The sequence below is a fragment of the Myodes glareolus genome, chromosome 2 (genome assembly GCF_982192425.1).
Source record: "Myodes glareolus chromosome 2, mMyoGla1.1, whole genome shotgun sequence".
NCBI lineage: Eukaryota > Metazoa > Chordata > Mammalia > Rodentia > Cricetidae > Myodes > Myodes glareolus.
In genome coordinates, this window is record NC_142027.1 from 43394337 (window position 1) to 43407615 (window position 13279).

General features: G+C 41.8%; 1 protein-coding gene across 1 annotated transcript in view; it reads left to right on the forward strand.

The window, feature by feature from the left end:
- Nucleotides 1-13279, forward strand: part of Cmss1 (cms1 ribosomal small subunit homolog) — a 294743-nt gene that overhangs the window by 218744 nt on the left and 62720 nt on the right. The gene's annotated exons all lie outside the window — the stretch shown is intronic.

The window sequence follows — 13279 nt, forward strand, 5'->3', positions numbered from 1 at the left end:
AACTTAGAAGTATTACTTTTTATACATAACACAAGCACATATGGATGTTATATATAAGTGGACCTTGATTTTCCCCCACTATCAGATGAAAATAATATTTATAAGCCATGGTTTTCAGCTGGTTCATAGTATTGTCTGAGAATGCCTACCTACAATCTGTCCCAGCCTAGCATAAAGTTTAGGTCTAGAATGTCCCCCAAAGCCCATGTGTTAAAAAGCCTGATCACTGTGACATAGTCCCACAGAGAGGAAGCACACATTGGCTGAAAAAGTCACTTGGGATAGAATTGACTTGGAAGTGTTTAAGTTGATTCCCCACATGACCAGACCTGATTACCTGGAAGAAGCATTACTAGTCTAGAACAGCTTATAGTACTACATAGCTTGATTACAGAGTAATGGAAATATGTCACACCAGAATGGCTGATAGCCTGGGCATCTTACCTCCTGGAGGAATTCATTTCTTACTGTTTTCTCATTTAGGGAGAAGTGGTTTGTTATGATAGTGGTCTTGTAATTCATGTTACCCATTTGAGGAATGTGCTTTTTATATGTACATTAATTTTCCAAAAACTGGATGTGAACCTTCAGGGTTTTGTTTTGTTGTTGTTGTTGTTGTTGGTGGTGGTGGTGGTGGTGGTGGTGGTGGTGGTGGTGGTGGTGGTGGTGGTGGTTTTTTTTTTCTCTTTTGAGAAACAGAAACAAAATTATTCTCCTTCCTTCTTCTCTTGTTAGCAGGGATCTGCAGTGGCTCCCTTTCATGTGTCCTCCGACCACAGCTCTGAGATGAGGGCAATTGTCCTCAAACATAGGCTTTTCGGCTGTCATGAGGGAACTGTTCCCGCCAGTGTTTCTGAAATGCCCTCTACCACCTCAGTGTTCTGCTGTGTCTGCATGTCTCCTGAGAACAGCTGTGTGTGCTGATGACCCCTTCCTAGTGACCAAACAAAGAAGTTACACATGTGTTCTATTCGCCCCATTTCACTGGAGACTTCCCAAGAGGAAAGAAGGCGGTTGTGTTGTCATGAAGAGTGATGCATCCCCAAGTTGGATTTTAATGGATAACTTAGCTCCAGGTTAGATTCTGTGGCACAAAGGTCACCATTTTTAATATAACAGGTCACCAGTTTGGGCACTAGGGGAATTAATCAAATAGCTGCTATAGTTCAAAAGTACATCTGCATTTGAATAAAATATGATTCGTGTTAGAAAGCTAAACTTGACATGTTTCCCCCCCAGGTAATAAAATGGCTTTTAATGAAATAAACGTGTGCCTCTCCACAGAAAACATGCATGAAGAACACCACACGGTTACATTTTCTTCCTGGCAATGGTAGGAAACTTTTGACCTGCCACAGGCTGCGTCTCTTTTAATCATTCTTGGGTAATTATCAACTGTTACTGATTAGCAGAACAACTCCCTTATTATCAATGCCACAGATGAACGGGACAGAAGAGTCCTAAACCTAGTTCTGTTTGTCTGGTGTCAGCAGTCTTGGTTATACTATTTCAAGCATTACTACCGAGACATACCTTTGGCTCAGCTTCTCTCTTTGTACACTTGTTCTAGTTCTGCCTGCTGCAGGAACGGGTCCCCTCGCACCTGAACTGTAAGCAGCACATAACTCCTAGTTGAGACAGGCAGTCAGTACTTATGGCCAAATGATATTGATGACACAGTGGACTGATGTCCAGAATATGAAGCCTACTTCTGTGGATCCTTGCAACCATTTAGTGAGGAGCCTCTTAAAATGTTAGCAAATGTATCTGGAGAACTGGAAGCCACAAGTGATCCATTTCCTTGTTGTTTAAAACATTAGAAGTGGTAGAACTTTGATGTAACTACTGCTATAACCAAAATACAGAAAATTTTCCTGGTGCCACAAAGATCCTTCATACTGACCATTTTAATCAATGTATCTTCCCATTTTCAAACCTTGGCAACCAGTAGGCTACTTTCTCTTCCTTTTGTGCCTCTTTTCCTGGTTGTAATATGAAAAGAACCAACATTTCAGTCTTTCCAGAGGCACTTCCAAATAGCTGTGCCTACCAATGTAATTCCTTGAAGAATGGAATATTCTTGAAGAATGCATAATATTCCATCATATACACGTACTGTATTTTGCTTTTCTGCTCAACAGCTGATCAATGTTTAGGTGCTACCTATTTAAGGGCGTTAGCAATCGAGGCACTTTGGCTGTTGAAGTACAGGTTTTAAGAGAACATAACTTTCTGAGTGTTGCTCTGTGGGTGGAATCAGTGAGATTTATTGGAAATGGCTGTCTAACATTTTCTGAGGAACTCTCTGTGTTCTACTTTGCACTGTGCTGCTTTCCTGTCAACAGAATAAGAATTCCAGTTCCTCTTGCCCTCACCAGCAGTTGGCTCTGTTCCGGGTATTCAACTGGGGAGAAGGGTGACTTATTTGTGCCATTGGTTGGCTCAGTTGTGACTTGTTCCTTAAACTTTTTAGTATTAGTGTCTCGTGGCTTTAGTAGGAATTTTTATTTTGATGAAGTCTGGTTTTGTTGTTGTTGTTGTTGTTTTAAAAGATTGTATGGCTTGTGCTTCGTCATCATTCTAAGCAGTTGTTGCCGACCCTCCAAGGCCACCATGCTTCTCTCCTGGGTTTTCAACTAGAAATTTTTACTTTAGTACTGGCGTACGTTTTTTAGTGAAATTTGGTAGCTTGTTGATGGAAAGGGCAACAAAAAAGAGAGGTTCTCATTATGGCTGTTCCCCGGTCATCGCGTAAGCGAGAAGCCGTATTGGATGTGGTGTTCCCCGGCCATCGCGTAAGTGAACGGCTGTATTGGATATATGTGTTCAAAGCTTGATCTGATATCCAAAGGTAGTTTTGTAAGTGAAATTAATGTAAGTTAACTTTCGGACAATATTGAATAAGGATAATTTCATCCTCCCCAAATTAAAAATCATTCAGCGTAACAGTGTCTTATTTCCAAAACTGCATGTGATAAAGCATAGTTAATTCATATGCAGACAGGCTTTTTTAAGGTTTTATTTTAGGTGTGTGGGTGTTTTGCCTCCATGTACATCTGTACGCCATGCAGGTGTCATCTTGTGCCCAGAAGAGAGGATTCCTGTTCCCCTGGAACTGTGGTTGCAGATGGTTGTGACCTTCCATGCAGGTGCTAAGGATAAAACCCCAGTCCTGGAAGAGCAGCCAGTGCTCTTAACTGCTGAGATATCTTTTAATTCTCAAGTTTCTGGTTGTAAAATCATTTCTAAACACAAATCATTCCCTTATAGGTATCCACGTTCTGTGGAAGATAACTAGTCTGTGCAGTGGTTGCAGAACCTGAGACACAACCAGCACGCTTGCTGTTTTACATCTTGGCCTCTTATGCTTCTTTTCTTTTGTGCTCTGACATCACCGTCATTTCCATGCCTGCCGCTCTCATTCATCACAGTTTCTTTCTCCTCACTGTGTCTTCAGGTCTTTTACCCTGGAATTTTTCTTCCATCTGCCTGCCCCCATTTTTACTTTAGTTCACTACAGTATCAGAATGGATTTCATTCCTCTAGGCTGTATTTGTTAAGTGAGATATTTTGTTTTCCTCTGCTAATGTAAATATTAACTTTTGTGGCCTTCTGATTTAGATATTTGGTTAAAAGCACCAACCAAGTCCCTGTTATCATGCATTAATCAATCATTTTTTGAATACCCTCCAAGAAAGTAGCCTTTAATGAGATGAAGATGTTGTTTCTTTTTCATACAACACCAATCAGCAGCATCACTGAAAATCCTCTTATGTATATGTCCATGGAGATAAAGTGTCCCTGATTAAAGCGCTGTTAGAGCTAATATGAGGTGTCTTGACGTAGATACTTTTCAGTATATTCTAATGGCCTTTGTTTCCTTTGTCTTAAAGAATCACTTACTGATGTGCTTACTCGCTTTCAGACTTTGTTTTCCCTACAGGACTGATTTTATTAAGTAGGGTTCAGTTGCATTTTCTCAGTACTACAGCTTACATATTCACAAACTAAAGAATCCAAGGAGGTTTGGTTGCTTTTTCCAGTTTTTTAGGTAGCATACAAAATATTAGTTATGATATCAAACAAAGGAGTTTTTCATTCTTTCTCACTTAATAATACTTGCTAACTAATAATCCTTGCTAAGTAATAATAATACTTTCCACCAACTTTGTAGAAGAGATGATTGACTTAATTATAAACCTTAAAAGAATTCATGGAGATGAAGACAGGACGCTCTTACTTTGTTTACTTCACATGAAGTCAAGCAAAAAGGAAGGGTAGGAGAAACATTTCTAAAATAATCTCTCTTGCTTAGGTTTAAAGCTGTGGAATTAGCCATTTCTGGCTATAGCTCTTTCTTTAGTATTTGGTATCTGTATAATGCTATTGAGGCATAGTGCTTGAGGGGACAGTGCTAGTCTATGGAAGTAGTATGCATTAATTCCTTTAAATATGTGTAGTGTTTGAATTCATTGTTCCAAAATGATCTGAAAGAGAAGATATCCTGTGACTCAGCAAGACTTAGACACACTGGTTTCACAAGTGCTGGGGATGGAACCTAGGACCCTGCACCTTCTGGACAACCAACCACTCTACTACACCAAACACAACCTCAGGTCCAAGGACAAACTTTTGAAGTGCCATGTTGTAGCAAAAACAACTGGGTTCTATTCTTCGCATTGGCATTTAGTGTTAGCAGATCATGAGAAACAAATCACCTCATCCTTCACTTTGTTTTCTGGATGTTGGCAGAGGTTTCTGTCCTGCCCAGTGCCCCAGCTATTCAGTTCCAAAGAAACGCACAGAGATCTACTGTAATTATAAGCTGGTTGGCCTATTAGCTCAGGCTTCTTATTAACTCTTACATTTTAAGTTAACCCATAATTCTTGTCTGTGTTAGCCACATGGCTTGGTACCTTTATCAGTGAGGCATTCTCATCTTGCTCCTCTGGGTCTGGATGATGACTACATACTGAGCCTTTCCTCTTCCCAGCATTCTCCTATTCTGTCACCCCACCTATATTTCCTACCTGACTACTGGCCAATCAGCATTTATTAAACTATTACAAGTGACTAATTTTTACAGGGTACAAGACTATTGTCCCACAGTACCTAGACTATGGAATATAGGAATTATATTTAAGTAATCTTCCAAGTGCCTTCCAGCTCTGAACAAACTTTGAAGGGAGTAGAAGTTATTCTGGTACTCCAGCCAGCTCCTCTCTTGGTCTGGCTGCATACAGCCACAGTTACTCTTAAAGGTTCTCAGTGTTCACTACTCATTCTTCATGGCTGCCTGTTTGAGCCCCGTCTTTCTGTACAATGCTTGCTCCCTGGAAATACTCCATGAGTGCCACTTCCAGCAAGACCCCAGGCCCCTTCCACATGGACCCACATGCAGCTGTTTGCTATTGGTTTTCCCCCAGGAACCAAATTTAATTGTCCTACCTTTCAAAGTCTTTAAGATAGTCCAGGGAACATTAGCTCACTGAAATAATTGGAAACACCTTGCAGAAGAGGGCAGCTGGGGATGCGAGACTCGAATTCAGTCAGGCTGATCAGGGGTTTCTGGCGAAGAAGTTATGCATCTACCTTGTAACATTTTCCAGTAAATTTACACAAAGCAGTTCTGGAGGCATAGAGTTGGAAGCATGACAGGGCTGTGGACAAGTGTGGCTTGCCTAGGACCTCCTGATGGTAGATTGGTTTCCCCACGCCCAGCCTCCACCCTTAACATACACAGACGCAGACACACACACACACACACACACACACACACACACACACACGCTCTTTCTCTGCTGTACCAGTCTCTGGCTCTTCAAGACCACACAGACCATCTTGTTACACGTTCTCTCAGTTATTTCCCTTTGACCTTAGGGCAAGTCTGAACAGGAGCTATTCAAACACTGAGGGAGCCTGTTCAGTGAAACTGCAAGGGTTCTCACTCTGCTACTCTCCTGGGAGGTCTTTATGGGTATGCCAGTGGTGACAGGTGGCCCTCACAGAGCCGTTTGTCTCCAAATCAGCCAGAGCTCCCTTGCTTCCTTCCTTCCACATGAGCTCTGATATATTTTAGGAAAACTTGAACTCCGTGCAGAAGTTAAACATTTGTGACGTGACTTGGGCTTACAAGTAATTTTAACTCAAGATCATGTGGGAAATGTTAATATTAGAACTCTATCTTTAAGGAGCATATGAGTGGGTGTGTATGTGTCTACTTCCTCCCTTGTAGTAGTACTTGTCTTGTTACTTTGACAACTTGTCTTATTACTTTGACAAGCTGTTTGACAAAAGTAACTGATGGACAGGCTTATTTTGGTTCACAGCTGAAGACACAGCCAGTCTTAGGGAAGTTGTGGAACCAGGAGCTAGAGGCAGCACCATCAATCAGGAAGCAGAGTACCGTGAATGTTTGTGCTGAGCTAGCCTTTACTTTTCATATAGTCCGAACCCCAGCTAAAGGCACTGCCCACATTTAAAGTAGGTCTCAATTATCATACTCAGGAAGATCTCTCTTCGTAGTGATTCTAAATCCCACCAGGTAGACCAAGAAGATGAACCATCACACCCTCCAAAGCTGAGTGCTTTAATGAAAGCTCTCTTTGGAGAGCCTGTAGGTTCTCTTGTTCTGTAAAGGGAAAAATAGCATGAGAGCAGTGTAGCAAAAGAAATGTCTGACTTTAAAGATATTGTTTACCTTCCAAACAGTAAACATTGGAAGTTACTCTACCTCTGGGGATACACCCATGTTCTAACAGAAATAAATGCCTGACATACATTAAAAACATCCGAGCTCCTTAGTTTTCCAGGAACTTGCATTCGAACTTAAGATAGCATCTGAAATTCCTGTTTCTGCCGTTTCTGGAAGGAAATAAAAACAATACTGGAAAACTAATAATTTCCTACTATACCATTAGGCATATGTAACTTGTTTTTCTAGGCATTTTCCTTAGAGAATTCTCTACTTGGGTGATGTGGGTTCTTTTGCTCTGATCCCATCTTAGACTTGAGCAAAAACATGCATGGAGATGAAGAGCTGAGGTTGTGGGGCCAGGTCCCCCCCCCCCATTAGAATCATGACTTTTTTCAACTCTGTGTTCTAGACTGTGTTGATTGACTTTTCTGGACCTTATCATTTTTTCCACATCTGAAAAATGAATATGAAGATACTAACATCTTTCTCATGGTTATAATGATTAAGTGCTTTTCAAAAGAAATTTACTCCCAAAAGCATATGGAAAAACTGACTAATTTCAGAACACTTTAAAGGTCGATTAAAGCTTTTCATCATACATTTTAAAATGTATTTTCATTATTAGGAAGTAGAACACAATAAGTGTTCTATAACATGTCTATGTAAAAATTGCTTGTGGTTGAAATAGCTCCTATTCTGCCCAAAGATGTCCTGATTAACACAGCATGGAAAAAGAGAAGGATGAAGGTTAAAAAGGAAAGACAGCTTGCTTGCTTTAAAAGCACTTCACACACTAGCCCTTGATTGCTTAAAAAACTTGGGCATCATCTCCAGACACCCTGAAACCAGTAGCACTTCTACTTGTAACATGTTTTGAATTCCAGAAAATCTACATACCCAAAGACAGTGATGTACAGGACATATTAAGATATACATTTTAATATTTGTTTCATAAAATAAAGTAATATAATATTTAATAGATAAACGTTTGCCTTTTAATAAGGTAAAAATAATGTGAATGTAGGTAGATTCTTGGGTAGTTAAAATAGAAGTTGAAGTCTGAAGAATGACTTCACAATATTCGTTATGTGCTCATCTTACAAAACATCAGCATGCTGATATGCACATCCTGGTTTAAAGGTCATAGCGAGGAAATTATGTGTCGAGATATGTGAATCCTTTAGGACAGGGCCAAAGATACAGAAAGCATTGAGCAAAAAGCAACCTGTTACTATTATAGCTTTGCAATTCATAAATAGTTATGCATATTATTTCAAGTTCTTTCTTGTCCTTACTAACTCTCTGTATTTGCTGTCCTTTAGAATCGGTGAAAGATCAGGAGAATATTTTAGCTTTGTAGAAGAAACCATGGTTTCAACATTGGACTGAATAAGTTCAGATATAACTACTGAGACTTTCCTCTTCTTTGAACATTCATGTCTATTGCTCTTGCACTTATGACAGAAAGGTACTAGGACCAAAAGAGATGCCTATCAACAGATGGATTAGTTATGAAAATGTGGTACATATACAAAGCAGAATACCACTCAGCCTTAAAGAAGATGAAGTGTGGGAAAGTAGATGAATTTGGAAAGTATAGTGTTAAACAAGGTGACGCAACCTCAGAAAGGAAATATGACACGTTCTGCATCATATACAGACTCTAGTCTATGTACAGATGCACATAGGTGTGCACATGTGTGCAATACAGCATTTAGAAGGAACCAGCCAAGAAAGGGAATGAGGCGGCAGGGAACACAAATGTAGATGGAAGGAGTCAGTCCTAACAGCTTACAAAGTTTTATTTTTGTTTTTGTTTGTTTGTTTGTTTTGTTTTGTCTTGCTTTGCCAGATAAGTGAGTTCAACTCTCTGTTGTTGAAATAGCAAGAGCATTTTTAAAAAGTGATTGAAAAAAATCAGAATTTCCTACAAATCATTATCATACATAATATTGGAATCTTACCGTGGAAACCCACCATTGGCTAGAGCAGCAGGTGTCAACCTGTGGGTCAGAATGACCCTTTCACAGGGGTTGCCTAAGACCACTGGAAAACACAGATATTTACATTATGGTTTATAACAGTAGCAAAATTGTAACTATGATGTAGCAATGAAAATACTTTTCTGGTTGGGGATCACCACAGCATGGGTGTTAAAGGGTCGCAGCATTAGAAAGGTTGAAAACCGAGGACTATAGTCTCTTTTAGAAATGACTCCCTTAAACTAGGAAAACATTGTAAAGGTCACAGATGATAAGAAAGACTATAAACTGACTGCAATTAGGTAGTTTAAGATCTAACTCAAATTCCACGGAAAGCTGTGCTGGATTCCTCCCAAAGAAGATGCAAGAGTCAGTCACTCAGGAAAGACCATTTACCTTCACAAGTTAAAGAATTCGTTATGTATTAAAAAGAAGTTTTCAGAGTGTCTGGCACTTTATCTGTTCAAGGTTGAATTATTTGAAGAATTAAGATTTGGTTTCTGAGTTTTTCAGGTATTCCTTTGGGAGAGGGAACATACATGCTACTGCACACGTGTAGACGTTTGTAGACAACTCACAGGAGTCAGTTCTCTCCTAGAGTGACAGGAACGTCCCTGTGAGCCTCTCTAATGAAAAGATCTCTTAAGGTGATCCAGCTGTGCCACCTTCAGGAAGTCACTCAGTTTTTCTAAGCCTTGTTTTCATATTACACAGAAAAAAAAATGTAATGATGTTTCTACCTGACTAAGGTGATATTCAAGTAGAATAATGAGCAGGGAGGAGTATTTGAGCTCAGAACACTTGTCATGTTGTTCATTCCATAAATCCTTATATAAATCCACATTTCATCAGATGCTGTCCTGACAATAAGGATAAAGTTAGGTAAGATTGTTTCTAGCTGTGGAGGCATAGTTTACTAAGAGGAGACGGAAATGTGAACTACTTAAATGCAATGAGATATATTAAGAGCACAAAGGTAGAACCTTCCCAGTATGGCTAGCTGTATGACTGGATTGTTGACACAGAGTGAATGAAAGAGTTGGATTGAAGAAATTTTGATACTGAGGTGTTATGAAGACCATCCATGTTCCGGTTGAGCCTCCTCCCAACAGGAAGGGAATTAGGGAGGGAACAATGGGTCGTGGGGCAGAAGTCCTTCTGAAGTAATGAATAGGAGTTAATAGGTGTCAGAATTGAGTAGTCCAGCAGGGCATGGACAGATGCCCCAACCTTTGAGAGAGTTCAGATAGTTGACATGATCGTGGAAAGGAAGCAACAGAGTGGACTGGAAGAACTCTATCAGCTCAGGATTGAACATGGACTCCATGACCCTGGGGCAAACCTGTTTAAGAGGCTGAAAGGTTGTATGTCCTGGGGATGGTTGGACAGGAAATGGAATAGGAGTTGTGAGGCTTCTAAGGAGGGTGGCATGAGGATTCGATTATAACAATATAGGTCATTTTAGATATCTTATCAAAAGACTACATGGAGTTGTCACTGTCATCTGAACTGTACAGGCTGTAAAGCCATAATATGTAATTATGATACATAATACATAATGAGGCTGCTCATTATTTCAGGTCACACAGGAAGTTCATATTAAATCATTGATCCCAGAGCAGCCTAGCTGCAGAGCTGTGTTTTTTCAGTGTACTGTATGCTTCCAGAGAGATCCAGAGAGCACTTGAGGGAAGTAGGAGAAAACAGGGAGTATCAGGGGCAAATGCAGTTAGGAGGAGCGTATAGGAAATGGGGGGGGGGACTATTCACATAAACGTGGTTGAGAGTGTCCAGGCTATAAAAACCAAGATTGTTGATGTGTGGTGGAGGCCAAAGCATGTTGAGGTTAATAAGTGCTTTGTTGTAGGCTCAAGTGTAACCTCTGTGGAGAGGGCATTCTGATACCAGTCTGAGACAATTCTCCCGGTTAGCAAAAAGATCAGCTTTCCTTGGCTATTCATTCCTGGCAATAATCAGCTGAGACTCATTCACATCGGTGCCTGTTAGCTCCAAAACATGTAGAGAAAAGAAGGAAGTGTGGATGGTGCTGGCATCCAACCTGAGCGTAGGGTTGAGAGCACGTCAGACTAGGCAGGACCTAGGAGACCTTGCTAGCTGGATGAAAAGTACACCATGGGTCAGCATTTCCTGGTCATGGGTTCCAGTCTGTTTCCTACCTCCTTGCCTGCCAACCACAGTGCCCTGCTTCCTTTCACAAAGGCAGGCATTTTCAGTGCTCCGTGTGAAGAAGCAGCCACTACTGCCCAGCAGCAAGAAGCCCACTAAGGGCACAGGCCAGGACCAGAGCTCTGGAAGAAAGCATTGTTATTTGACAAGAGGAGATGTTCCACTATACAGCAAGGTAAAAGTGGCCTCAGGTCAGACGCAGCAGCGGGTGACCAGCAAAGAGAAGCTCATTTCACAGCCTCCATCTCCCTGAGTACACTCACTGGGATTTGTGACAGTGGAGGAAATAAACGCATCCTTTGGAATAACATGCACGCAGTCTGACCCATTCTCTCACAGGCCCAGAGTGGTGGGAGGATAAACAAATGCTCTCAGAAACAGAGTAGTAAGCAGAGAACAGTGGAAGAAGTCTTCAAAGCCTTCATATGCAGCTGGGTGTGGCGTCATGCTGCAGTCCCAACACTCATGAGACTGGGCCAGGACACTAGTGAGTTCAAAGCCAGTCTGAGCTCCATTCTTGAGGCCTCACCTTAAAGGAAGGGAGGGAGGGACGAAAAAGTGAGCAAATCTGCCATTTGCATAACATGCTCACAGAAGAAGTCTAAGCGTGAGTGTGTGTAATGGTACTGAATATTGAACCCAGGGTCTTCCATATATTATGTTAACATTTTACCACTTAGCTCTACCCTCAGCCCCTTTATATTTTGAGACAAGGTCTCACTACCTGTTACCAGAGACTGACTCAGACCGTCAGTCGTCTGCCTCTGCCTCCAGAAGTGGCTGCGAGTGCAGGGATGTACTTCCAGTCCCTGCTTCTGCTTCCCTTGAGTCACCTCTCCTGTGATCTGATTAATATTCTATATTATTTTATCATTTTAATGAGGAAAATTCCCGTCTTGGTTTGCATTCAGTCTCTTCTCAATGCTTACATGAACAATGTACCTACCCATGGGCACTAATTCTCCTCAGTTCTTAAGCTTTCTTCCCAGCTGCTAAAGATGCAGTTTGCAAATCTAGCTTTTTCCTTTGGCGAGTATCACATACTATTGCTTTTTAAGTACATTTGGTTTTTTTCAACATTCAAAGCTTTTTTTAAATAACAATAAGATACAGAGTTAGTTTTTTGTAGCTGGGGCTGGCCCTTCTGCCTCTGGCATGTTCAACCTTCCGGTCCATGGAGCGGACATAGGGTTTGGTATGGCTGAGTGGGGTTCCTGGGGCCTTGTCAGAATGCCAGTACAACCTCTCGGCCCTTGTGAGGTCCAAACAGGAGGATAATGCCACAGCCCTTGGGAGACTCCAGGGCCGGTTGGTCGAAGGTGAGGATCTTACCCACAGCCTTGAAGATGCAACTTCAGGCCCGGCTGCTCACCTGCAGTGCACACGCCTTCAGCTTGGGCACTTCGGGAATCCTCACGTCATCTGTGACTGTCCCCACAACCACAGCCGTCTTGTTTTCTCGGCCACGGAGCTTCATCTTGGATCATCCAGGACAGGAACAGAGGTGGCTGGTTAGTACGACTCATAAATAACCTTTTCAGCATAAACCGATTGAATGTGGAGTTGGTTTGCCTGGCCAGAAACCTGTGCAGCTTGGCCAGCAGCCGCAAGTAGATGTTCTGGCTCTTAGGCTCCTTGGGCCGAACTGTTCGGTCCTTGTTGTGGCAAATGTCAACACCCATGATGGCGTCTCATGCTCAGCCAGGTTCAGGAAGCATAGTTCAGGAAGCATAGATTTGTATTTTATTACACTTCTGTGGGACAAGGGGCAGGGGTACACATCACAGTAGCCTGTGGCGGTCAGAGGACAACTCTTGGGAATTGGTTTTCTCCTTCCACCATGTGTGTCCCAGAGATCTCACTCAAGTAATTAATCAGGTCTGAAGATAAGAACCTTTACCTCAGCCATTTACTTGGCCCCTAGGGTATATATTGTTTAAAGTGTTTTTTTAATGTTTCAAGTGTGTAAGGGCGTGGGGAGATTCTTCTGTTTAGGGAATGTCCCTAAGTCTTCCTATAAAAAAAATGGTCTTTTTGTCTCCGGCCAAGCTCTGCCAGGGCGGAGCCTGTTGGCAAGAGCAATTCAAAGGAAAAAGCAATGTCCTACCCTCTGTTCTGCAGCCTGCAGGTGCTAGTGGAGGAAGAAAATGTGTGTGGTGAAGCCTTGCGGTGCTGGCCACCATAAAGGAAAGGAGTGGACTAACTGACGTGGGTGCAGACTTCAGGAAGCACCCTCCTCAGATTTTATGTATTCCTGTGCACTCTGTCACCCAGGCCAGGTGTGCTTAAAGGGAAGCTGGTGATCTGAAGTCCCAACACATAAACAGAGTCATTGGGCCCGTCTGTGGGGGCTCATTTGACCAAGCGGAGGGTAACAGGACTAGGGAACAGTCGGAATGGCCAGAATTTAGAT